Source organism: Zalophus californianus, chromosome 4, assembly GCF_009762305.2.
Source record: "Zalophus californianus isolate mZalCal1 chromosome 4, mZalCal1.pri.v2, whole genome shotgun sequence".
In the NCBI taxonomy this organism is placed as follows: Eukaryota; Metazoa; Chordata; class Mammalia; order Carnivora; family Otariidae; genus Zalophus; species Zalophus californianus.
The window spans coordinates 15,430,860-15,458,622 of record NC_045598.1 but is presented as its reverse complement, the minus strand read 5'-3'; the positions used below and the strand labels follow the sequence as shown (position 1 = coordinate 15,458,622).

The window sequence follows — 27,763 nt, the reverse complement described above, 5'->3', positions numbered from 1 at the left end:
ACTACCGAGGCACCCCTGCAATTTTATTTTTAATTTAATTTAATTTTTAATTTACTTGAGTTATCTCTCTTGTCATTTTTGTTTTACACAGGTGTTTCATCTTTTAATGAGATATTTTATGCATATAGAAAGTTATTTACAGAATAATAAACAGTATTGCACATATCACCCAGCTTTGTTGTGTTTGTATTCTTGAGAGATTTTGGAGGATTTTATTGAACCCTAAATGTCTTTTAATCGGTGTCCTGTGAAAGTTTATGGTTTTTTATTTCCTTATCTGTCACTAATTTTCCTCTTAGACAAGTCATTTGTTAAGGTAAATTTAGTGAGTGTCAGCAGTTCGTTAACCTTGCCACTACACAGTGTCTGCTGGAAAGTATTTGTGAACATTTTAAGTTCTGCTTAATATCCTCAGTATTAGACAAATATATGTACTAAATGTTTAGATGCTAAGGCTTGGTGGTACATATCCTGTGAAGGCAATATAATCTACAACATGGTGAAAATTTATTCACAGTTAATGTTACTTAAGCTGTTACATAAATATGTAGTTGAACTCAGGGAAATTCTCTATTGTTTTGTTATTGGTTCTGCTGCTCTTCTGATTTTTTTTTTCCCTTGTGAATTTGTTTTTATTGGGATATAAGGCATGGTTTGGGAAATGTCATTTGGGTTATGCCCATCCGGTAAATGTCCATTCTAATCTTCCTGGGATAGCTTCTGGAGCTTTTTCTTTTTCTTGAAGCTGCTACTCTTGCTGCTAGCAGCCTCTTCAGGTCCACTGCTGAGTGGCTCCACCTTGGAAGAGAATTTCCTTTTTTTGTTGGGGATGTTCCTGTTTCCTGCCTCTTCAGTGTCACTAACTGGTTCCTCTTTGGGGAAAGATTTCTTCCTCTTGGGAAGACTTATACTGCCAGTTCTCTCTTCAGGATCAATACTAACCAGCTCCTCCTTGGAAAGAGATTTATTTTTCTTGGGTTTGGAGCCAGAGACAGATGGGTCTTCCATTCGATTCTCCTGTGGAGTCTCCTGGGCCTTTTGCTTTTTCTTCTTTTTGGGTCTTTCACTTGTCTCCTCACACTCCTCCAGGGTACTTTTGCTGTCTTCCAAAGATGCCAGGGTGAGGGCGGCCAGCCATTTCTTCTCCTCCTTCAAGCATTTCTTTTCCTGTTTCTCCAGCTTCCTAGCCATTTCAGCAGCTGCTTCCTCTGCCTGAACCGTTGCCTCCTTCATGACATCCACATTCTTTTGTGGAATCTCTCCTCTCTCATAGAAGGACAGATGCTCCTCAACTTGCTCTCAAAGCTTCCCCCCAGATAACACTTGTGGGCACCTCAGAGAAGCAATCACTTCATGAGGCAGTACTGCATTTGTTTGCCAGGTGTCGGGAGATGCGGCCTTTGTTCTTGGAAGCTGCTTAGGTTAATGAGGGTGGAGTGGAAAATGAGTCCATATTTTGGGGTTTTACCCCTTGTCTTCAGGGCTGTGGAAATCTAGTCCCTTTGCTGGGCCCTGGGAATCACTCAGACACCAGTGCTATTATGCTTTTTATAGTAGAAAGAGGAATTGCACTTGGAGGTCAATATTAGCGGTGGTTTATTGTATGCCCAACATATACCAGGCACTGGGTTAAATGCCTTATGTAAATCCTCTAACCTGTTTCTTGACCCTATGAAGTGTAGGTACTATTATTGTCCTCATTTTCCAAGTGAAGGCACATATTAAAGATGTTAAATGTAACTTCCCCAGAAGTCACACAGGTAGTAGGTAAAAGAACTGGAATGCTAAGATCATATTTGTGTTCTAGACTGTGATGTGATTACGTAAACTGCATCCTGAGTTCAGTGTTTTTAGAACTGTTGTAATAAACCTCTTTGACACATTCTGAATTGATCTATTTCAGTTAAATTCTGGGCTTATAATTGAACTATGTTCAAGTTCTTTGAAACCTAGATGTTGGCTGAAATTATTGGTTCTAGTTTATACATTAAAGGGCTTTGTGTGGGATGTGTGTGTGATTCAACTCAGAGTTCTTGGGCTAAATTGGAGCCACTGGCTTGGTCCGTCTCAGTTGTTGTACACATTCCAAATAGACATCTCATGAGGTGTGGGTGTTTAGCTACTTAATGTGAAGCTAGAGAAAAGGAAAAGAGGTTTAGGAGAAGTGAAGAACAAAGAGTCTTTGTTTTTCTAGTGGTTTGAACTATGATGATGAGTGAGGCTGTGTTGGAAGGGCATAGAGTGTAAGATCCAAAGGATGAGGTGAAGATGGAGAGCTGTGTGACGCTGGGCTGAGGCCTAGATGGAATGGCTACACTGGGAAACAGTAGTAAAGGCTGCCATTGCTACATTTATTTTAGCATTTTATACTAAACTTGGGCTAACAGAATGCATTGCAGCATAAATACCAGTTTTTTTTTTTTCAGGAAGAACTTTAATGAATAATCGTATTTCCTTTCTCAAGTGCACAGTAGTTCTCTGTCAGTGTGAATGAAAAGCCCTTGGATTTTTTTCGTGACCTCATTGGATGACCATTTTTGCATGAATTTAGCATAACTACATTTAGGAGTTCTCTGGTGCCCTTATTTACTTGGAGCAGTGTGCTGCTGGCCTGCTTACCTGGATTTACAATGCTCTAGGATTGTTATTCTGGATATTAATAGTATTGAAATTCTGTTCCTGGCATCAGTGGGCCCTGTGTGAAAGAATATGGTTTTCATACGATAGCGTGCTAGTTAGAGGCAGAGGTGAGGTCAGAACTATTTTTTCTTTTTACATTTTTTTTACTTTAAATTTCTTATTGTTATGTTAATCACCATACATTACATCATTAGTTTTTGATGTGGTGTTCCATGATTCATTGTTTGTGCATAACACCCAGTGCTCCACGCAGAATGTGCCCTTTAATACCCATCACCAGGCTAACCCATCCCCCCACCCCCCTCCCCTCTAGAACCCTCAGTTTGTTTTTCAGAGTCCATCGTCTCTCATGGTTTGTCTCCCCCTCCGATTTACTCCCCTTCATTCTTCCCCTCCTGCTATCTTCTTCTTCTTTTTTTTTTCTTAACATATATTGCATTATTTGTCTCAGAGGTACAGATCTGTGATTCAACAGTCTTGCACAATTCACCACGCTCACCATAGCACATACCCTCCCCAATGCCTATCATCCAGCCACCCCATCCCTCCCACCCCCCCACCACTCCAGCAACCCTCAGTTTGTTTCCTGAGATTAAGAATTCCTCCTATCAGTGAGGTCATATGATACATGTCTTTCTCTGATTGACTTATTTCGCTCAGCATGACACCCTCCAGTTCCATCCACGTCGTTGCAAATGGCAAGGTCTCATTCCTTTTGATGGCTGCATAATATTCCATTGTGTATATATACCACCTCTTCTTTATCCATTCATCTGTCGATGGACATCTTGGCTCTTTCCACAGTTTGGCTATTGTGGACATTGCTGCTATAAACATCAGGGTGCACGTACCCCTTCAGATCCCTACATTTGTATCTTTGTGGTAAATACCCAGTAGTGCAATTGCTGGATCGTAGGGTAGCTCTATTTTCAACTGTTTGAGGAACCTCCATACTGTTTTCCAGAGTGGCTGCACCAGCTTGCATTCCCACCAACAGTGTAGGAAGGTTCCCCTTTCTCCGCATCCCCGCCAACATCTGTCGTTTCCTGACTTGTTAATTCTAGCCATTCTGACTGGTGTGAGGTGGTATCTCAATTGAGATTTTGATTTGGATTTCCCTGACGCCAAGCGATGTTGAGCACTTTTTCATGTGTCTGTTGGCCATTTGGATGTGTTCTTTGGAAAAATGTCTGTTTATGTCTTCTGCCCATTTCTTGATTGGATTATTTGTTCTTTGGGTGTTGAGTTTGATAAGTTCTTAAAGATTTTGGATACTAGCCCTTTATCTGATATGTCATTTGCAAATATTTTCTCCCATTCTGTTGGTTGTCTTTTGGTTTTGTGGACTGTTTCTTTTGCTGTGCAAAAGCTTTTTATCTTGATGAAATCCCAATAGTTCATTTTTGCCCTTGCTTCCCTTGTCTTTGGCGATGTTTCTAGGAAGAAGTTGCTGCAGCTGAGGTCAAAGAGGTTGCTGCCTGTGTTCTTCTTTAAGATTTTGATGGACTCCTGTCTCTCATTTAGGTCTTTCAACCATTTGGAGTCTTTTTTTGTGTGTGGTGTAAGGAAATGGTCCAGTTTCATTCTTCTGCATGTGGCTGTCCAATTTTCCCAACACCATTTGTTGAAGAGACTGTCTTTTTTCCATTGGACATTCTTTCCTGCTTTGTGAAAGATTAGTTGACCATAGAGTTGAGGGTCCATTTCTGGGCTCTCTATTCTGTTCCATTGATCTCTGTGTCTCTTTTTGTGCCAATACCATACTGTCTTGATGATGACAGCTTTGTAATAGGGCTGGAAGTCCGGAATTGTGATGCTGCCAGCTTTGCTTTTCTTTTTCAACATTCCTCTGGCTATTCGGGGTCTCTTCTGGTTCCATACAAATTTTAGGATTATTTGTTCCATTTCTTTGAAAAAAGTGGATGGTATTTTGATGGGGATTGCATTGAATGTGTAGATTGCTCTAGGTAGCATTGACATCTTCACAGTGTTTGTTCTTCCAATCCATGAGCATGGAACGTTTTTCCATTTCTTTATGTCTTCCTCAATTTCTTTCATGAGTATTTTATAGTTTTCTGAGTACAGATCCTTTGCCTCTTTGGTTAGATTTATTCCTGGGTATCTTATGGTTTTGGGTGCAATTGTAAATGGGATAGACTCCTTGATTTGTCTCTCTCCTGTCTTGTTGTTGGTGTGTAGGAATGCCACTGGTTTCTGTGCATTGATTTTATATCCTGCCACTTTGCTGAATTCCTGTATGAGTTCTAGCAGTTTTGGGGTGGAGTCTTTTGGGTTTTCCACATAAAGTATATCATCTGCAAAGAGTGAAAGTTTGACTTCCTCTTTGCTGATTTGGATGCTTTTGATTTCTTTTTGTTGTCTGATTGCTGTGGCTAGGACTTCTAATACTATGTTGAATAGCAGTGGTAGGTCAGAACTATTTTAGTAATTGTTCTGAGATATTTTTTCCTTTTTCACTTTATTGACATTTTCACTGATGTTGCAAAATCACGGGTGGGTCACACTGCTGGAGCCGTAGCATGAATCAAGATAGTGGTACCAAACTGTACTCTTAATTATTGTGTTCTTCACCAACATGCCTTCTCAACAAAAAACAAAGGTACCAGTTTCACTTAATATCTTTTTTTGTCTTAGTATCTTTCATGAAATAGTAAAACGTACTCTTTTTGTTAAATCTTGACCCTTCAGTGACGTTTTTTTAATGTTCTGTGTGATGGAATGGGAGGCATGCATAAAGCACTTCTGTTATATAGTTGTTTAATAGTGGCTTTTTAAAAAAAAGTTTTATTTATTTATTTTAGAGCGAGAGAGCATGCACGCACATGCGCGTGTTGGGGGGCAGAGGGAGAGGGAGAGAGAATCTGCAGCAGACTCCACACCGAGGACGGAGTCTGAACATGGGGCTTGATCTCTCCACCCTGAGATCACAGCCTGAGCCAAAACAGAGTCAAACGCCCAGCTGACTGCATCACCCAGGCATCCCTCCAGTAGTGATTTAAACCACTTGTGTGAGTGAGTCACAGGCAGAACTAACCACTTTTTTAAAATTAAAATTTAGTTTTTAGAGTGTGAACGGGGAAGGGGCAAAGGGAGAGGGATAAAGAAAATCTTAAGTAGGTTTCACACCCAGCTTGGTGTCCGACAGTGGGTTCCACCTCATGAGCCTGTGAGATCATGACCTGACCTGAAATCAAGAGTCAGATGCTTAACTGAGCCGCCCCGGCACCCCTAACCACTTCTTTGGTTGTTTTTTTATTTCAATTCCGGTATAGTTAACATACAGTGTTATATTTCACTAACTGCTTTTTTCTATAACACCATTTTAAGTTGAAAGAATGATAAAGTATATTTAGCAGGCATATTTTCAGAAATAAATGAGTGTGCCTGTCACTTCAAGGAAAACTGTTGCCAATAATAAAATTACAGGTTTCAAGTGAAAATTAGAATATTGGAAACTTGTATCTGCCACCATGAGTTTGACAGCTTCCCAATACTTAATAGACTTTTCTGAGGAAATCAGTGGTGATACTAACAGATTTTATTTTTAATACTATTCAATGAAATGTGTCAACATTTGGAAAATCTACATAACAATGTACCTATATTTCCTTGATGATCAAAGCAGATGTTCCAAAATTATGCATAGGTGAAAGATCCATTTAAAATGCAATATAGAACAATTAATTTTAATGTATCTTGTATGAAAAGTTAATATAGTTTGAGATTTCATATTGTCTCTGATCTTTAAGAACTACCACTTGTCAAGTTTTGGTGTAATAGCAAAAAAGAAAATGCACAGTTATCAGGAAAGGCTATTAATGTACTACTCCCTTTCCCAAACCACATATTTGTGTGAGATTAGATTTTATAGACTTCAATTTCATAGACTTCAAAATAACATGTTTCAACAGACTGAATGCAGAAGCGCATGTTAAGATTTCAGCTGGTCATCTTAGTAAACTAGATATTAAAAACATTAAAGAGATTTGCAGAAATTTAAAACAATGCCACTGTTTCCCCTAAATTAAAATAAAAGATGTTACTTATATTAACATGCAATTGTTTTATTATTGGTACCTCAAAATAACATTCAAAATTTTTCTTAGTTTTAATTTCTTTTCTTTTTTTAAAAAAAGATTTTATTTATTTATTTGACATAGAGAGCATAAGCGGGGGAGCAGCAGGCAGAGGGAGAAGGAGAAGCAGGCTTCGTGCTGAGCAGAGAGCAGGATGCGGGGCTTGATCCCAGGACCCTGGGATCATGAACTGAACCGAAGGCAGACGCTTAACCGACTGAGCCACCCAGGGGCCCCCTTCGTTTTAATTTCTATTGTGGTAAATATACATGGATATAAGTCATTTAAGCCAAAGCTCTTTAGGTTCCATAATAATTTTTAAGTGTAAAGGTGTTGAGACCATAAAGTTGAGGAACATTGAAGTAGATCATCTCAACAATTAAAACTGTCATTTCTTAGTCCTTGTTATTTTAATGAAGTTACTCTTTTAGAGGAGAAAAAACTTTTCCTATTGTAATCTATTAATTTAGATGATATAGTTAAATTCTTTGTTAGGGATTACATCCAACACCTCATATGTATTTTTTAATTTTCATCGGTACCCTATGAAGTATAAGTACTATCATTCCCATTTACAGATAATAAAATTGAGTCTCAGTAAGTTTCAGTAACTTGCCAGAATCATACTGCTAGTGAGGATTTGAATCTCGCATCTTAATATCAGAGTTCATACATATATATTTTTTTCCTGAGCGAGAATACGCACTCTCGACGAGGTGGGAGAAGGGGCAGAGGGAGAGGGAAAGAGAGAATCTTAAGCAGGCTCTGTGCCTGTTTTGGAGGCTGAGTCAGGTCTTGATCTCTGGACCCTGAGATCATGATGAGTGAGCTACCTAGGCACCCCCTAGAGTTCATATTTTTTGTTCTTAAAGATTTATTTATTTTTTAGAGAGAAGAGAGTGCACGTGTGGGAAGGGGTTAGTGGGAGAGGGAGAAGGAGAGAAACAGATCCCCCCCCTAAGGTGGGGCTTGATCTCAGGACACTGAGATCATGACGTGAGCTGGAATCAAGAGTTAGACCCTTAACAAACTGAGCCATCCAGGTGCCCCCCAGAGTTCAGATTCTTTTTTATTTTATTTTTTTAAGATTTTATTTATTTGACAGAGAGAGACACAGCGAGAGAGGGAACACAAGCAGGGGGAGTGGGAGAGGGAGAAGCAGGCTTCCCGCGGAGCAGGGAGCTCGATGTGGGGCTTGATCCCAGGACCCTGGGACCATGACCTGAGCCGAAGGCAGATGCTTAATGACTGAGCCACCCAGGCGCCCCCAGAGTTCACATTCTTAATCACATAAAACATTTGTGTTTACTGCCTGCTTTTCTCTTAGATTTAATTTCAGTTAATATTAACATTTCTATCTAAGATGATATTTACTTATATAATATCCTCATATATTGTTTTGTGTCTTTCCTCTTTTTTTATAAAGTTTTTCTTCTGTACTTTTTAAAGTATGGCATGGAAGTCAAAGACATAGGGGATAGAGACAATATCAGTTGAATGTCTGCCATATTCTAGGAAGTGTACATCCAGCTTAATCTTCATAATAATTTTGTGAGATAGCTGTTACTGTTTATGAAGAAGTAGGGGGATAGAGATTCAAAGTCAGGTCTTAATTCTTCCTAAAAGTGGTTACTTTGCATTCTGTTTGCTTCTTCCCATGCAACATGAGTGGGTAGGGGAAAATGGGGGCATTCAGCTCTTATTTTTCTGCCCAGTTTTTTCTTTTTCTTTTCCTATTCCCTTTTCTCTGTATACCTACTAGAGTCTTGTAAACATGGGTCATCTGGGTTTTTGGTGGCCTGTCTTCACAGACTGTTCTGTGCCACCTGCAGCTGGGTAGGTTGGCTGGAAGAGATACAGGGTATCTAGGATTTAGATTTCATCTTTGAAGCAGTATCTGTACACTCTTGGGAGATGCTTCGGCTGCCTGGAATGCCATGTCTTTCTCTCCAGTCCTCACCCGAGGAAGTGATTCCTTTGGTCATTCAGACCAAGACTTATTTTGGAGAATAATTCCTACCCTAAAAGACTTTTTCAAGACAAAAAGAGAATCAAACAGCTTTGGATTCTAATAACTGGAACAAATTTGCTTGGTGACTTCTTCAGGGATTTTATAAAAAAGTTTTTTGTCTACTTGGAGAAAGGATATTTACATAAGGAAAATGAGAAAGTGATTAGTGTTCTCTTATATAGGATACCATTTATTGCACGCCTAGTATGTACTAAGTTATTTATAAAGATTATATATTGTATTTATTTAATTCTTCCAACAGTTCTTTGAGGTATTTCCTGTTTCCTTTTCCAAATAATAGGATAACAGGAGCTAAATGAAAGGAAGTAACATGCAATTTCTTACAGCTAGGTAGGGAAACCAGGAATTTAATCCAGGTAGCAGTTGGAATTTGAAAAGATTCAGATTAGTGGAGGGAAGAGGGAAGGTATTCCAGGCATTGGGAGTTGTAAGATCAGTCAGGAAAGAGCCTGGCTGTTGTTTAGGAGAGGTTTCAATTTAGGGAGTGGGAAATAAAAATTAAGTAGGAAAGCTTCGAGGGAATCAAATCACAGGATTTGTGTTTGGAAGTAAAAAACAGACGAGAGTCATTTATTGTTCATTGATGACCAGTGTTCGGGAAGATTGAGCTGATGGTAACTGTTATGAATTGAAGAGGAAGAGATTCTAGTTAGGAAAATGTAGGCAGCTGCTGCAAGTAGAGAATGAAGATCTGAATTGAGGTGGTGGCCATGGCCTTGGGAAAGGGAAGGTGAAGAAAGCTTCTAGAAAAATTACAAAAATGTTATAGAGAGGAAATTGAATGAATTTATAGGCTGGAATTGTATACTGGCAATTAGCTTACACATTAGTTAATAATTGGACTGTTACTGTGTTGAAGTAGAGGGTAGTATAGATTGATCCATTTTAGCCAGTAGAATTTTTTTAAATACAAAAAATGTTTAGTAGAGTTTGATATATAACAAATTGGCTTTTGGGTAGAGTAATTATGTGCATCTTTGCAGAGGAGAGTATAATAGTGTGGTAATGTAACATTTGGAAATTGAGTAGTAGGAAAGAGTGGTTGGGATGTTTTGTACACAGAGGTATACTGGTAGTGGTGGGATGGTTAATCTTGAAACTGCATAGTCAGAATTACTGACAAAAGTCTCTCTTAGGGGCGTCTGGGTGGTTCAGTCATTAAGTGTCTGCCTTCGGCTCAGGTCATGATCCCAGGGTCCTGGGATCGAGTCCCACATCGGGCTCCCTGCTCGGCGGGAAGCCTGCTTCTCCCTCTCCCACTCCCCCTGCTTGTGTTCCCTCTCTCGCTTTGTCTCTCTCTGTCAAATAAATAAAATCTTAAAAAAAAAAAAGTCTCTCTTAAAGGAGTCCTATACCACTGTACTGTGTCTCAGTAAGTCCAGCACATTAATTTTTTTCTTTGTGGTTGTATTTCTCCCTTCGTGATCCAGTAATTGTTTATCTCTCTTTTTCTCAGCTTTCTTCTTCATCATTTTGTCTTCTTTATCACTTATTCTCTCTTCTGCCTCATTTATCCTTGCATTTAGAGCCTCCATTTTTTTGCATCTCATTAATAATCTCTTTGATTTCGACTTGGGTAGATTTTAGTTCCTATATTTCTCTAGAAAGGGATCCTCTAGTGTCTTCTATGGTTTTTTCAAGCCCAGCTAGTATCTTTATAATCCTTTTTCTGAACTCTAGTTCTGACATCTTACTTATGTCCATACTGATTCGGTCCCTGCCCAGGCAGAACTGCTTCATGTTCTCTTTTTTGAGGTGAGTTTTTTCATCTTGTCATTGCAGAAAATGGTTGCTTTCCTATTTGTAAGTTGGAACTATTTTTTTTTTTTTTTAAAGATTTTATTTATTTATTTGACAGAGACACAGCAAGAGAGGGAACACAAGCAGGGGGAGTGGGAGAGGGAGAAGCAGGCTTCCCGCGGAGCAGGGAGCCCGATGCGGGGCTCGATCCCAGGACCCTGGGACCATGACCTGAGCCGAAGGCAGACACTTAACGACTGAGCCACCCAGGCGCCCCTAAGTTGGAGCTATTCTTTTCTTAGATCTCCAGTTGAGTTCTCTGCGGGTGTTCAGAATGATTTGACAGCTGTCTAGCTGAATTCCTGGGACCGGACAAAATTAAGGTCTCCTCTTCCTCTGCTGTCGTGGACTCCATCCTGCATAGTCTTATTATCTTGAGCTCACTTCTTCCTCCTTCCAATTAAGTTGAGCAGTAACTATTATGATGAAGTGATATATTTGGGGCAAAGCATATTCCAGATATCAGCATAGACACCTTGTACATATTTATACAAGTGACGAGTATAATGTTTCTGTTAGTTTTATGTTCACCAAGCCTGTGATAAGCATCTTTTAACTTAGTACTTTTAAAATTGTATGTTAATAAAATAGTGTTTACAGATGATAAATTCAATAGGACAAAAGTCTGTATATAGCAAAAATTAAATCTTTTCACCCTTAGTCCCTAGTTGTGTTTGTCAGTGGCAGTTACTGTTAATAATTCCTTATGTGTTCTTTCAGAGGTATTCTGTACATATGCAGTCATATAATATAGCTTCACAAACTTTTAAATTTCCCAAACCATCAAATTTATTAAATATTTCTAGGTACCAAGCGATAGATGAAATTGTTCCCAGTCTTTAAAAAATACAACAGGAATAAATTTTTTTAATTTAATTTTTTAATTTTATAAGTAGGCTCCATGCACAGCATGCACTCCAACACAGGGCTTGAATTCATGACCCTGAGATCAAGACCTGAGCTTGATCTGAGATCAAGAGTCTGATGCTTAACTGAATGAGCCACCCAGGCGTTCCTAGGAATAAATGTTAATGGAGAACCAAGTTATAGATTTTTTAAAGAATATTTTATTTATTCATTTGAGACAGATACAGAGAGAGAGCATGAGCAGGGGGAGAGGCAGAGGGAGAGGGAGAAGCAGACTCCTTGCTGAGCCAGGAGCCAATGCGGGGCTTGATCCCAGGACCTGGAGATCATGACCTGAGCTAAAGGCAGACGCTTAACCATCTGATCCACCCAGATGCCCCTGGGTTATAGATTTTTAATTCTGGTTTTATGGTTTCCAAGCCATGTAACCTATGACAAGCTAAATTAATCTTTATATAAATACTTTTTGAGGCTTAATAAGTATTTACAATTGAACACAACTTTATTTTTTTTTTAATAGCTCAAGAAACCATATATAGATAGTATTATTAAATTGTTACAGGCAGTAAATCTTGAATATCTGAATTGCTGTTTTCGTAAGATTTTTGTTTACATTAAATAAGCAGACTTCGGAGCGCCTGTGTGTTGCAGTCTGTTAAGCATCCAGTTCTTGGTTTCAGCTCATGTCATGATCTCAGGGTTGTGAGATCGAGCTCTGTGTCAAGCCCTGAGTCAGTCTGCGCTCAGCGGGGAGTCTGCTTGAGATTTTTTCTCTTTCCCTCTCCCTCTGCACCTTCCCCCTTCTCTAAAATAAATAAATCTTTTTTTTTTAAGATTTTATTTATTTATTTGAAAGAGAGTGAGTGAGAGAGAGCATGAGCAGGGGGAGAGGGAGAAGCAGACTCCCATGCTAAGCAGGGAGCCAGATGTGTGCCTTGATCCCAGGACCCTGGGGATCATGACCTGAGCTGAAGTCAGTTGCTTAACTGACTGAGCCTCTCAGGCACCCCTAAAATTAATAAATCTTAAAAAAAAATTAGCAGACCTAGAAAGTATCCACAGTCCTTAATGTACATAATCAAGTTTAGGGGGAGACCAGCTCTATTTTAGCCTGACTTGGGATTTTATTGGTCTGGAACCTTGATGTAAGGAGATGGGTATCCTGAGATGGGGAGCAGTGAGCAGAATGAGAGCAGCTTTCATGAATTAAATATTCATTATGTGTTGGCATTGTTTGGTTTGAGGCAGTATGCGAGTTTAGAAGTTCTATATACCTACCCATGCTTGAATGTTAAGTACCACAATAAGAACCACCTAGAAGTTACTCTTTATTAAAATATTATTTGATCTTTATGCTAAGGCAGGCTATTTGTAGATAAAGAAAAGTTAATCTGTTGAAGTCCAGGAGTCAGTGTTTAGATATTTTTCTTGGATTTATGTTAATACTAATCATTGCATGCATTTCAGATGAGAATGAAGCTCAAACACCTTTGATTTGGGAACAGCCTCATTAGAAAGATAAAAGCAAGTTATTGATATGTGTCTTATTGCATTGCAAATCGTCCTCTTTCTTGGTCTTTTCTTTTTCAGTTTCCCAAATATTTGTTACCTTTCTGATCTTAATGTTGAAATTTATTTTAAAATCACTTTATAGGACTGCTATCTTTGAAGAATGACATTTGATTGTTTTAAAAAATTTTGGGGGAAGACTCTTAAATTTAAATCTGTGACACTCAATATATAGTGATTACATTGGCCTGGAATTTATGGAAGAAAAGCATCTTACCTATGCCCATTCTACATAAGAACATAAAATCTGCTGGAAAACATTCTGTTTGATAATTTTTAATTACTTATTATTATTAATGTTTAAACTTTTTTTTAAAAGTAGACTTCATGCCTAGTATGGAGCTCAATGTGGGGCTTGAACTCACAACCCTGAGATCACCACCTGGGCTGAGATCAAGAGTCGGAGGCTTAACCTACTGAGCCCCCCAGGCAGCCCTATTTTTATTATTTTTTAAGGCTCAGTCTGAAGAACATGACACTTTTGATCTCAGGATTGTGAGTTTGAGCCCCACTAGGGGTATAGAGAGTGCTTTAAAAAAAGAAAAGAACACTCAGAATTTAAAAAAATATAATAAATTTTTATTACCTGATTTAATAGGAGCCTGAACACTCTTGCCTTGAATATTATAATTCTGTAAGATTGATCTGAAATGCTAGTCTTAGGTAAGGTACTTGTATTTGTGTTTTATTCTTTCTGTATTTGTATTCTGTGCTTTTTCTAGTTAAAAGAGAATGTCACGTGTTTTAGCATAGACTGGATATAGACAGTAAGGAAGAAGCAAAGCACATACTAGATGTGGTAATGAATAATATTTTGAAAAAGTTATTTTATGGGGCACTGGGTGGCTCAGTTGGTTAAGGGTCCACCTTTGGCTCAAGTTACAATCCCAGGCAGGGTCCTGGGATTGAGGCCCGCACTGGGCTCCCTGCTCAGTGAGGAGTCTCCTTTTCCCTCTGCCCCTTCCCTCACTCACTCTTTCTGGCGCTCTCTCTCTCAAATAAATAAAATCTTAAAAGTTATTCTAAAATCTGTGCTAAATTACAGCATTTGGATTTTGAAATAATAGCTCTTTGAAGAGAATTGAGTGATTTGAATATGACTGTTGAATATGATAATTGAGTGAATTTGTTTATTATTTGAGAGAGTGTACAAGTGGGGGAGGGAGGGGCAGAGGGATAAGCAGACTCCCCACTGAGCTTGGAGCCTGACACTGGGCTGGATCCCAGGACCCTGAGATCATGAACTGAGCTGAAGTCAGATGCTAAACCAACTGAGCCCCTCCTTTCCTTCTTAATGCGGTAGCAAATCCTATTGATTTTACTAAACTTGGCTTTTTCTATTTATTTCCACTACAGTCTTCCAAGCCATAATCACCTCTTACCTAGACAACTGGTATAGTCTCCTAACTAGTCTTATTTCTTCTCCTAACCCCTTCACTTAATGGATCTTATTTCTCCTCTTTCACCCTTTTATTACTGTAAGTGTATCCTTGTAGTTACCATTCACTCATCCTTCTCTAGATGAAATGAATCATATTCACTGTTCTCTTGGGGATTCTTTATAACTTTTCCACAGTCGTCTTAAAACAGAATTTTAAAAAGTTGAGCAATAGTTAGAGAACATGGAGGATTTAACATTCCTTTTTGGTTGCCTCCTTGCTGTTTAAATAGCGACCATTAGATGTACCGGATGGGGTAGTTGGCAGTATTTGGAGTATGGAAGGGAACAGGGAGTGAGAATAGAAGGCAGTTCAGGTGGCCATGTGGACTGGGCTACTGGACTACTATCTTTTAGTCTGTTATTACAGTACATTAACACTACTGAGTAACTTAGATGAAAAATCAAGTGTAGGATTAGATGTCAAAACAACATGAATCCGAATCTGCATGATGAAATGAAACAGGTGCAAATGTCAAGTGTTCTGTGTGCATTGAAGTGATTGGTTATTATGCACAGAATGCTTCACACATGACTTTGTGGCAACTTTATATGGAAAGAAAACACTGGAAAATAGTTTATCATAGAGAAAAGTAGAAAGCAGTTATGAAGTAAAGAAAACTTATGTAATCTATGGGTCATTGATAATTGGAAATTGTCTCCGGTCCACTTTACTCTCACGCGATTATGCTATGTCTTGCCTCTTGATGAGTGGTCAAAGGATGTGAGTATATTTCACTTGTCAAAGAGTAAAAGGAGATTTATTAACAGTTCTCAGGTATTTGAAGGCTTTTCCTGTGGAGTAGTGTACGCTGGGTATGTGGAATCCCTGCATTTGATGTTAGATTGAATAGAGCAGTGAGGCACTTTCAACTCTAATGTGGTATGGCTTTTACTGTTGATGGATTCTTGATGATTCTTTACCTTGTCAAGGTATTTCTGGTGGTCAGCTTTAATCTGTGTTACCATTTTTCTAGTATCCATGAGTACTTTGACTCATTTCTAGGTACTGTAATTAAATCTGCCCTTTGGTACATCAACAAGTAGTATTGACCCACTGGTTTAGTATAAGTGTGCTTTGGCTTGGGTTTGTTGCATATGGATAGAAATGGATCTTTTCCAGTTATTACTGAAGAGAGAAGTTTGTTAGGAGTCATGTTAAAAAGCTGGCTGGACAAGTTTCCATACTGCTAGGTCATTAGGCAGGGTTTCAGGAGATCCTTATACTAATAAGATCCTATATTGCTTTCTGTCATTGAAAGAAATGCAGTTTGCTGAGGATTCCAGCTACCCATTTTCCTGTTGGGTACCTGTTTCACTATTATGTTGCATAACACTTTTCCTTGTTTGCTTTGTCGATTCTTAGGATGAGACTTACTTTAAACCTCATTGGACTAGATCACATTGAAACGTTTTGAGTATATTACTCCTTTGCAGTATTCTAGGTTTTGGGGATAGAGTGGTAGACAAAACAGATAAGGTGCTTGCCCCACTGTGGCGTTCTTATATTATTTAAAAATTTTATTTTATTTATTTTATTTCTATTTTTATTTATTCACAGATCTTATTTATTTGACAGAGACAGAGTACGTACAAGCAGGGGGAGTGGCAGGCAGACAGAGAGGGAGCAGTAGGCTCCCCGCTGAGCAGGGAGCCTGATGTGGGGCTTGATTCCAGGACCCTGAGACCATGATCTGATCTGAAGGCAGACGTCCAACTGACGGAGCCACCCAGGTGCCCCTTAAAAATTTTATTTTAAAATTACATACAGTGGTACCCACTTTTTGGGCAACAGCTTTATTGAGATATAATTTGTATACCACAAAATTCATTCATTTAAAATGTACAGTTCAGGAGGAGGATGCCGGGCGCGCACAGGAGCTTCCATATCCATTTTTTAATTCCGTGTGGTTACATTTTGCTGTGAAGTGATTTGCTCTTTCTACCCTTATGAAAAAGGAGCAGAGAGAGAAGACATTAATAAAGCTATACAGATACTAAAAAAACAAAAACAAAAAAATGTACAATTCAGTGGTTTTTAGCATATATACAGACTTGTGCAACCATCACCACAGTTTTAGAACTTTCAGATTACCTCAGAAAGAAACACATATCCTGTAGCTGTCATTCCTTCTTCCCCCATTTTCATCAGTCCCCCAGCCCTAAGCAGCCACTAATTGTTTCTGTTTATACTTTTTTTCTATAGATTTGTCTAATTTGGGTAGTTCATTTAAGAGGAATTGTACAATATGTAGTCTTTTGTGACTGGCTTCTTTCACTTAACATTATGTTTTCAAGGTTCATGCATGTTGTAGTGTGTGTCAGGTCTTCCATTTCCTTTTTTTGCCAGATAAAATTCCATTGTATGGGTATACCTCATTTGGTTTATCCATTCTTCACTTGATGGATATTTATTAGGTCATTTCTACTTTCTGGCTATTGTGAATAATGCTGATATGAACATTCATAACAAGTTTTGTGTGGATATATGTTTTTATGTCTTTTGGATATATAACCAGGGGTGAAATTGCTGAGTCATGTGATTCTATTGCTTAACCTTTGGGGAAACTCAGCTTTCATTGATTGTAGGTATATAGTTCAATGAATTGTGACAAATGTGGCATTTTGTAACATTTTGTAATAGTTGTTTTAGTTTATACTCCCTAATGACTAATGATGCTCAGCATCTTTTCATGTGTCTGCTATTTTGGTGAGGTGACATTTGTTCAAAACTTTTGCCCATTTAAAAAAAGGTACTCTTACCGTTGTGTTTTGAGAGTTCTTTATATATTCTAAATACAAGTCCTTTATCAGATATGAGATTTTGCAGGTATTTTCTGTGTTCTATATCTTCTCATAACAGTATCTTTCATAGAGTAGAAATTTTTAATTTTGAAAAAAATCCAGTTCATCAATTTTTTTCTTCTTTTAAAGAGCATGCTTTTAATATCACATCTAAGAACTCTTGGCTTAGTCCACAGTCACAAATATTTCTTCCTATAGGTTTTTCAGAAAGTTTTAGTATTTAAAATTTTGCATTATATCTGCGATACAATTTGAATTTTTGTTTAAGGGGTGAGGTATAACAAAGAGATTCATTGTTTTCCATATGGTTTTTTAATTGTTCCCATTTGTTGAAAAGTATATTGTTTCTTCATTTAATTGCCTTTGCACCTTTGTGAAAAATAAACTCACTAGGTTTTTGTGGCTCTGTTTCTGAATTTTCTAGTCTGTTTCATCAATCTTTCTATCCTTTTGCTGACACCACACTGACTTGAGGTTCATGTATTAGTTTTAAGATTTGGATGTTTCTTCTATGCTCTCTTGCTTTTGTTTATTTAAAGCCAGAAACGTCATTTTTCCTATCATTACAAACAAATCTATAATTTTCTTTTATGTAGGAACAACATAGAGCAGTATCCCAAATTCATGAGTCATTTCTTCCTTTCTGTCTGGATTTGTGAGCCACAGTTTGACCCACAGAGATAGAGGATTTATCATGTGGGGATAAAGTGGGAGATTGTGTACATTATTTCCTAGGAATATAGACTGAAAATGATCGCATTACATGCAGGTCTACCTGATCACCATTGTCTGCATCATCCCAGTGTACTGCACCATGTTATGAATAGAAAGATTCTTATTTCTCTGACCCCAGAAAGAAGGTAGAAAATCAGAAGGAGGTAGAATCATTGATAGAATCCCCATATATTTTGTACAGAATAGTAATACCAGATCTTAAAGAATCAAGAAAATCTCCTTTACCTCTTCCATAGTCAGTGGTTTTTTTATTTGCTTTTTTTTTTTTTTTAAGATTTTATTTATTCAATAGAGAAAGGCACAGCAAGAGAGGGAACACAAGCAGGGGCAGTGGTAGGAGGAGAAGCAGGCTTCCTGCTGAGCAGGGAGCCTTATGCGGGGCTCTATCCCAGGACCCCAGGATCATGACCTGAGCCGAAGTCAGACGCTTAATGACTGAGCCACCCAATCATCCCTGCCATGGTTCTTTTTTTTTTTTAAAGAAGGTAATTTTTTTAAAGATTTTATTTATTTGTCAGAGAGAGAGAGATAGAGAGCACAAGCAGGGGGAACAGGCGAGGGAGAAGCAGGCCCCCAATGAGCAGGGAGCCCGATGTGGGACTGGATCCCAGGATCCTGGGATCATGACCTGAGCTGAAGGCAGACGCTTAACTGACTGAGCCACCCAGGTGCCCCTGTCATGGTTCTTTTTACACCTAAGTTCTACTACTGGAATTTCAGAACATTGCAATTATGATCTCATCTTCATATTACAATTTAAAAATGGTCTACCAGTTCAGGTAAACGTCAAGTCCTTGAAAATTTTCTAAAGTGTAGAATTCTACCTATTAAAAACTTGTAGCCAGCAGTAGAATGTCCAGCGAAGGTTGACTTTTGTCGTATGTGAATGGCTAGCTCATTCAGTTCATTTTTTGAAGGATAGCTTTTAAAATCTGTCAGATGTATGTTCCCTACTTGTTATTATCTGGATCCATATCCAGAGAGATCTGGCATACCAGCATTATTTTACTTGGTTATTATCTAAGGCTGTTTGAGTGATTCAGATGTAGGATACAAATGGAATTGCTAATTGCACTTCATCCTTCTTAATGAAATTTCTTCGAGATGGCCATTTTTGTAGGAAGAGGGGTACTTTGTTGCCTTCTGCTTTTGCTTTGTCACATGGATTGATTATGTTTTAATCTGAATTGGGTGTTAGTATAACACTTAAATATTTGTCTTAGAATTTAAAAACTTGAGAACTAAAAGCTAGCTTTGAAATTTGTGAGTATATTGTTCTTTTTTCATGTGTATATCACTTTGTCTCATAGAAAGTTTATATTTTTGTCTTGAGTAGAAGTTTTAACAGCATGGTCAGCAGCCATTTTCTTGGCAATATTGTTTTGTGTGTGTGTGTATGTATTTTATTTTTTTTTAACTCATCTAAGCAGCATATGTTTCTGGGTAAACTTAAATGTGACTATCAGGAAATCAGTTTCTGAGTTAGCAGAAATCCAGAGTTCTGAGTTAGTAGAAAACCAGGGCCAGAGTGAGGCTTTACTGGCCAAGCACTTTGAAACCAGTGTTTCCAGATTTGTAAAAAAAAAAAAAAACAAAACCAAAACCAAAAAAAAAAAAACCCGCAATATAATGGTTCCTAGTTGTTAACATTCATACGGTGATTTCTAGAGACTTTTAGAGCAAAAATAAGATGGGAAAGAAGGTATAGGCTTTTTGTAGTTTCCAATTCCAAAATCAAAAAGGGTTCAGAAAACTTTTTTTTTTCTGGTAAATTAGCAAAAATTCTGGACAGAAATCCAGAAGTTTGAGTATTTATATATTTTGCAGTAGAGATATTGATGTGTTTGATTAAGGGGTGCTCCTGTAGACCCTGCTGGAGGTATTATATGATGTAACAACTGTGTTAGCTCTCTACCAGTGGAAAAAATCTGAATTCCAGTAAGGGATTTTAGACCTAAATTAACCGCCCAACATTAAATTGAATTGCAATAAAGAATAAAATTGGCCAGTTTTATTTCCCTGTAGTTACAGTGGCAAAAGATACAGAACAATGAAGAAAATTTTGGTTTTCTTAGAACATTGGTACCTTTTTTTAAAAATACATTTTCTTTTAGACTCCATAGTTAAAGCAGGAATAGTTATGTCATAGTGTTTAGGTTTGAGAATGCAGTTTCTGTTTTGCTTTTGTCCATTCAGTTACTAACGTTGTGACCCCTGAGATTTCTATAGTTGCTGGGTTGGGTCATTCAGGATGTTGTACTTTGTGGGACATTTTACATGCTTGATGTCTATGCTTGACAACTTCAAATTAATTCAGTCCTCTCTATTTCATCTTTCATAGTAACATGCATTAATCTTTTTTATTTTTATTTTTTTTTTAAAGATTTTATTTATTTGTCAGAGAGATAGAGATAGAGAGCCAGCACAAGTAGGGGTAGCGGCAGGCAGAGGGAGAAGCAGGCATCCCGCTGAGCAAGGAGCCTGATGTGGGACTTGACCCCAGGTCTCCGGGATCATGACCTGAGCAGAAGGCAGACGCTTAACCGACTGAGCCACCCAGGTGTCCCAACATGCATTAATCATATCAGCATAGTTTTTATGCTTGGGTTTGAGATGAGCTCTTTGGTACCACCTAGGTAATCAGTAATTAGCTTAGGGTACTTTACTGTTCCCTCTGAGGTTTCCAATCTGGAATTTGCTTCTCTTACTGATCTACAGTTTCTAGAGTAGTACAGCTCTAGCCCTTTTATGAAGCTTTTCCCAGTGTAGGAAAGGGTTAAATTTGAATAAAACGTTACTGTGATAAAATATACATATCATAAATTTGACTCCTTTCAAGTGTACAGTGTTTTTAGTGCATTAATGGATATGTGCAGCCATTACCACAGTCAATTTTAGAACATTTTCATCATCTCAGAAGGAAACCCCATCCCTCTTAGCTCTCAGCTCACTCTCTTCATTTTCCCTAGTCCTAAGCAACTACTAGTCTGCCTTTATAACCTATTCTGAACATTTCATAAAAATTGAATCTCATAACATGTGGTCTTTTGTGACTTACTTCTTTCATTTAGCATGTTTTCGGGATTCATCCAAGTTGTGGTATGTATTAGTGCTTCATTTCTTTTTATTGCTAAATAAAATTTTTTGTGCATGCTTTCTATTCATTAGTTGATGGACAGTTGAGTTCTTTCTGTCTTTTGACTGTTATGAATAATGCTGCATATATGTAAATATTCATGTACAAGTTTTTGCAGGGACTTATGTTTTCTCTCTCTTGGGTATATACCTAAGAGTGAAATTGCTGGGTCCTGTGGTAACTCAATGTTTAAACTTTTGAGGAACTGTCACAGACTTTTTAGACTGGCTACTGTTTCACATTCCCACCAGCAGTGTATGAAGGTTCTAATTTCTTTGCGTCCTCACTGACACTGTCTTTTTGATTATAGCCATACTAGTGGGTATAAAGTGGTATCTCATTGTGGTTTTGATTTGCATTTCCCTGGTGACTAATTATAGTGAGCATCTTTTCATGTGCTTTTTCGCGATTTGTGTTTTTTTTTTTTTTTAAAGATTTTATTTATTTGACAGACACAGCGAGAGCAGGAACACAAGCAGGGGGAGTGGGAGAGGGAGAAGCAGGCTTCCCGCAGAGCAGGGAGCCCGACGTGGGGCCCGATCCCAGGAACCTGGGATCATGACCTGAGCCGAAGGCAGACGCTTAACGACTGAGCCACCCAGGCGCCCCCTTTTTGGCAATTTGTATATCTTCTTTGCAGAAATGTCTTTTTAGATCCTTTGTCCGTTTGAAATAATGGGTTATTTGTGTTTTTATTATTGAGTTGTAAGAGTTCTTTATATATCCTAGATATAAATCGTTTATGTAACATGAGTTGCAAATATTTTCCCCTATTCTACCAGTTGTATTTCTACTTTCTTGTTAGTGTCTTTTGACGCGTAAAACTTACTGTAAAAATCTGATTTATCTATTCTTTCTGTTGTTGATTTTGTTGCTGTCCTATCTAACAATTCATTGCCAAATACAAGGCCATGCAGATTTATCCCATGTTTACTGAAAATTTCTAGTTTTAGTCTTTAATCCATTTTGAGTTAATTTCTGTGAGGTAAGTTAATCCAGCATCATTCTTTTTTTTTTTTTTTTAGTTTGCAGTTAGAAACCCAAATTATTATTATTATTATTTTTTAAATTTTATTATGTTAGTCACCATACAATACATCATTAGTTTTTGATGTAGTGATTCACGCTCCATTGTTTTCGTATAACACCCAGTGCTCCATGCAGTATGTGCCCTCCTTAATACCCATCACCGGCTAACCAATCCCCCCCCCTTTAAAACCCTGCTTGTTTCTCAGAGTCCCTAGTCTCTCGTGGTTCATCTCTCCCTCCAATTTCCCCCTCCTTCATTTTCCCCTTCCTTCTCCTAATGTCCTCCAGGCTATTCCTTATGTTCCACAGATAAGTGAAACCATATGATAATTGACTTTCTCTGCTTGACTTATTTCACTTAGCATAATCTCCTACAGTCCCATCCATGTTGACAGCATCATTCTTTTGCATGTGTCTACCCAATTGTCCCCGCAGAAGGGGGTTAATTTTAATTTTAATTCATTTTTATTTTATCTTAAAGATTTTATTCATTTGAGAGAGAGAGAAAGCAAGAGGGAGAGAGATTCTGACGCATACTGTGCACTGAGTGCAGAGCCTGATGTAGGGCTCTATCCACAACCCTGAGATCATGACCTGAGTTGCAACCAAGAGTCAGTTGCTCAACCAACTGAGCCACCTAGGCGCCTAAGTTTTAAATTGGTTTTCTATAACTAATCAGTTAATCAGTTTCTATGTGCAGCAGATCTCAAACATTTCAAAGAATATAAATTTGAACTCAAAGTATTTTTTGAAACATTCTGAATTAATCAAGATAATTTTCTATATCATAAACAGTGACAGGCTTTTATTTTATTTTTTTAATTTTAATTTTTTTTTAAAGATTTTATTTATTAGAGAATGAGAGATAGAGAGTACGAGAGGGAAGAGGGTCAGAGGGAGAAGCAGACTCCCTGCTGAGCAGGGAGCCCGATGTGGGTGGGACTCGATCCCGGGACTCCAGGATCATATCCCGGGACTCCAGGATCATGACCTGAGCCGAAGGCAGTTGCTTAACCAACTGAGCCACCCAGGTGCCCTCAGGCTTTTTTTTTTTTTTTAAGAATTAAATTTATTTAGACTGTTTTATTCAGGTTTTTTTTAAGAGAGATAATGGGGTGGGGGGCATAGGGAGAACGAGAGAGAGAATCTTAAGGAGGCTCCATTCCCAGTGCAGAGCCTGATGTGGGGTTCAATCTCACAATCCTGAGATCATGACGTGAACTGAGATCAAGAGTCAGTTGCTCAACCGACTGAGCCACCCAGGCTTCCCTTTTTATTCAGTTTTGACTAGTTCATTTCCTTTATAATGCTGAGTTGAATTTTATTTTGTGGGGGTAATTTTCAAAATATGCTAGTTTATTTAAATTGGATTTCTTTAATTTTTAGGGTGCATATCCCTTAATCAGAACTAATATTAAAGGGAATATAGCTATTTCCAAAGCAACTGTATTTGAAACAGTGCTTCTTTTGGAGAAATCATGTATGATATCTTTGTGAAGCAGGTATAGTGTAGAGATTCTGCCCTTATCCTTATATTTTATACAAGTTCTCTTCCTTTTTCATTATCATAACTTTTTCAATCTCATATATCGAAAGAAGGAGTGGGGTTTCTGGCTGGCTCTGTTGGTAGAACATGCGACTCTTGATCTTGGGGTTGTAGGTTCAAGCCCCAAGTTGGATGTAGAGATTATTAAAAAGTCAAATCCAAAAAAAGAGAAGATGTAAATTGACTGGCATTACCATATTGCCATAAGGCTTAAATAAGAAATAATGCAGAAAAAGATCTTTATCGTTAATTTGTTTTCATCTCCTGAAATCAGTTGCCTGTTTCTTCTCTAATTTGTGCAATGGAATTTGTACTCTTGGCTTTCCTTTTCAATGAGGCAATAATAATTTGAGGCTCTCACTTTAAGAATATTACTTATGCTGAGCATTGTTCCATATTGCTTATGCTGAGCATTGATCCAGGATAGTAGCTGTTCTTACAGTGGACTGGGCAAAGTTGAAGAAAATTCAGCTGAGAGTTGTAAATGGAACATTAGTGTTTCAGCATACTGGTGGAAGATTTCTGTTGACTTTGATTACTTGTTTTCTAATTTCTCAAAATCTGCCTTTTGAGGAGATACTGATTACAGGTCAAATTCAGGGTCAGATATGATTGCTATTGATCAAGAAGCTTCATCCTAATGAGAGTTCCTCATTCATGAAATTTCAGTATACATGTGTGCTTAAAAAATTATTGGTCCCTTCTTTTTTTCCTGATGTAAGTAGGAACATTCAGATCATTATGTAATCTCATAGATCTTTGAATTTCTTTGATGAAATTTGGTCTTTTTAAGTTTTTTATCTACCTAATTGACATTTAATGTGGAGGGTATGTAGTAAGAACTTTAATAATCAATTTAGAGTCTAATAGTCAATTTAGAGTGCTTTAATATTTAATACTCTTTAATCTTCAAATTTTATTTATTTCTGAAATTTGTTAATTTCTTTTTAAAATGAAAGTGGGGAATTAAAAATATTTTGCATTTGTATGTCTACTTAGAAATTTCTATTTATCTAGTTTTGTTAATGATTTTGCTTATATTTCCTAATGATATAATTCATAGCAGTTTGAACCCCAGAAATGTCAAGTGGGACTGCCTACTGTATTTCAGTTATGAGATTTAAAAAATAAAAACAGCATGCTCTAGAGCACTGCACATACATATTACACTGCTCATTGATTGAATCAGAATTTTAAGTGGTACTATGAGAAGCCATTTGCTTGCTACCTTGAGCTCAAAGGTAAATAAGTAAATATCCAGTGATTTATGCTAGAGATACAGAGGTTGGTGAAATCTGGTAATAAGCTTAATAGCAGGCAGAATTAGGAGGAGATATGTTGCAGTGAAAGCTTTATATGCCTGTCATTTCTTTGAATTCACTTATTTATGGAGAAAATGCCTAGAAGTGCCAATTTCATACTAATGTATAGAGGCTGTTTTTAGTGGAAATGGGGCTAAACAACTTATTTGCAAATTACTAAAGTTAATTTTTTTATTGCGTTATTATTCACATACCATAACATTCACACTTTTCAAGTGTACAGTTCAGTGGATTTTAGCGTATTTATGAAGATAGGCAATCATCACCACTAAGAATTAAAGGACAAAATTGCTTTGTAAAATAAGCTCACTTGGTTTGACACATTATCTGACCAGTCTGTAGTACTAAGTATAATAGTTTATTGTTGGGCAGATGATTCAGTTTGGGCCAGGAATTTGGAACTTTCTGGAAGTTTTGTTATGACACTTCATTGACTCTTCTATGAGATGAACCCATTTAGTTCTCTTATGTGGATAGGGGCAACCATATTTTGAGCAGGTTGTGATACTGTTTTTTACTATGCTGTAAAGTATTCAGTCTGTGGACACATTGATATAATAGGAAGAGTGTGGTCTCTGTTTAATTAATTAAATTAATAAATTAATTAAAGAAGAGTGTGATCTTTAGAATTCAGGGAGACATGGCCTGACCACTTAGCCTTGTTAACTTGGGCAAGTTACTTCTTGCTGAGCCCCAGTTTATAGGAGATACTGTAAAATGGTTCAGTGAAGACAACATAGTTGGTTAGACTTGCAGGCTACTTTAGATTCAAATCTCCTGACTCCTATTTTCAGTTTTCTTTTTTACAGAACTGTGTTTTTGTTTTAAAATAAATGATTTTTACTCAGAACTTTTTTTTAAGAAACAATTTATCAGTCCACAGTATTCTGTTGGTGGTTTACAGAGAATAAAATAAACAAAATCAACATTCTGTATTTGTGGCCCAGGGGAAAGAATGTTACTGGGACTATTGACCATATATATGAATGCCTCTTTACAAATCTTGTAATTATATTTTATCCAATAAAATAACTAAGAGAAATCAGGAAACTTAGCCTTCCTTTGTAAGGTTAAATGGTGTGGCTCAGCTTTTGGGGCATAGTACTGAGAACTCTCATTTGAGAACTTTTTCTCATAGTGTGAGAATTAGCCTTAGCTAGAAAAAGCAATAGCTGTTGGCTTTGCAGAAGAAAAAATGGTCTAAATATTTTCTACCATTCATGTAACCACAATGCAGAACTGTAATTCAAGGAAAGTTTTATTTTAGCCAAGGGTAATCTTCATTTTGAGAGAATTAACAAGCTCATAATGAAGGACTTTAGTCCTGGAACTTTGTTCGGCTTCTGTTTTCTACATTGCAAATACATATATATAGTTTGGATGAAGTAGTTCCTTTATGAAATGCTTTAGCTTTATTTCTTGCAGCATTTTATTATTTTTAACTTTCCAAATACTGCTTATTTCACTGAAATCTTACAGCATTTTATTTATTTATTTTAAAGAATTTATTTATTTATTTGAGAGAGAGAAAGCATGAGCAGGGGGAGGGGCAGGGAGAGAAGCAGGCTCCTTGCTGAGCAGGGAGCCCGACGCGGGACTCGATCCCAGGACCCTGGGATCATGACCTGAGCTGAAGGCAGACACTTAATCAACTGAGCCACCCAAGCGCCCCTCTTACAGCATTTTATATCCATTCTTTGTGTCTAGGCGGTTATGATAACTTGAACTGTGGTCTAAGGTTGCTGCTAGTTTTTAAGAATTGTCTGGAGACTGGTACAGTGTTACTAATTTTGAATGACTAAAGCTTTGAGGGTTTTTGCTTTATTTCCCCTCTCCCATCTTGGTAAACTTTTGCTACTTACATATGAAGAATTTATCTTCTAATTCAGATTTCTGCAATTTGTGGTCATTCATATGGAATTATTATTTGCAGCTGTCATTTTGTCTTCCAAAATGGTTGACTGAATTAGAAAGAATTATGAGAAGTATGAAGTATTTGTTAGGTTTAAGGAAGCATTCTGTTTCATTTTGGGTTTATTTTATTTATAGTCGTCTTTTTTTTTTTTAAAGATTTTATTTATTTATGTAACAGAGAGAGAGGGAGAGAGGGAACACAAGCAGGGGGAGTGGGAGAGGGAGAAGCAGGCTTCCCGCCGAGCAGGGAGCCCGGCACGGGGCTCTATTCCAGGACCCTGGGATCATGACCTGAGCCGAAGGCAGACACTTAACGACTGAGCCACCCAGGCGCCCCTATTTATAGTCATTTTTAAAAATATATTTTTGAATTATTATAAAAATACACAATACAGTTATGTAACCCTACTATCTGGAGAGAATTGCTATTAATCTTTTGGTTGTCTGGTTTTTTGTTGTTGTTATTCTTAAAGAGGTAAAATATCACTTTACCTGGTAGAAGGAGCTCACATCATTTGGTTTTGAAGCTGAGTAAAATGATAATCTTTTGTGTTTTAACAGAATATCCTGGCAGCATGCTGAACTATTTAAAATATTATGCTGGAGAGCATTTTTTTTTTTTAAATGGGGAGTTGGTGGGTTGATATGGGGAAAATAACAGCTAGAATAGAAAAAGAAGGATACAATTATATTTGCCATTTCTGTGTAGTTAGCAGAACAGACTGTGTCTTTGTCAGTAATTTCCGTGTATCTTCCTGAATATCCTGCTTATACTTCTTTAGTCTTTTTCTCTAGAAAGTAAAGGTGGTGGATTCTCATCCTGGACCTAAAGT

At 37.5% G+C, this 27,763-nt stretch overlaps 1 protein-coding gene across 13 annotated transcripts in view; it reads left to right on the top strand.

Annotated features, from left to right (window-relative positions):
• The window catches only part of EIF4G3 (eukaryotic translation initiation factor 4 gamma 3), a 337,040-nt gene that overhangs the window by 67,784 nt on the left and 241,493 nt on the right, over positions 1-27,763 (top strand). The gene's annotated exons all lie outside the window — the stretch shown is intronic.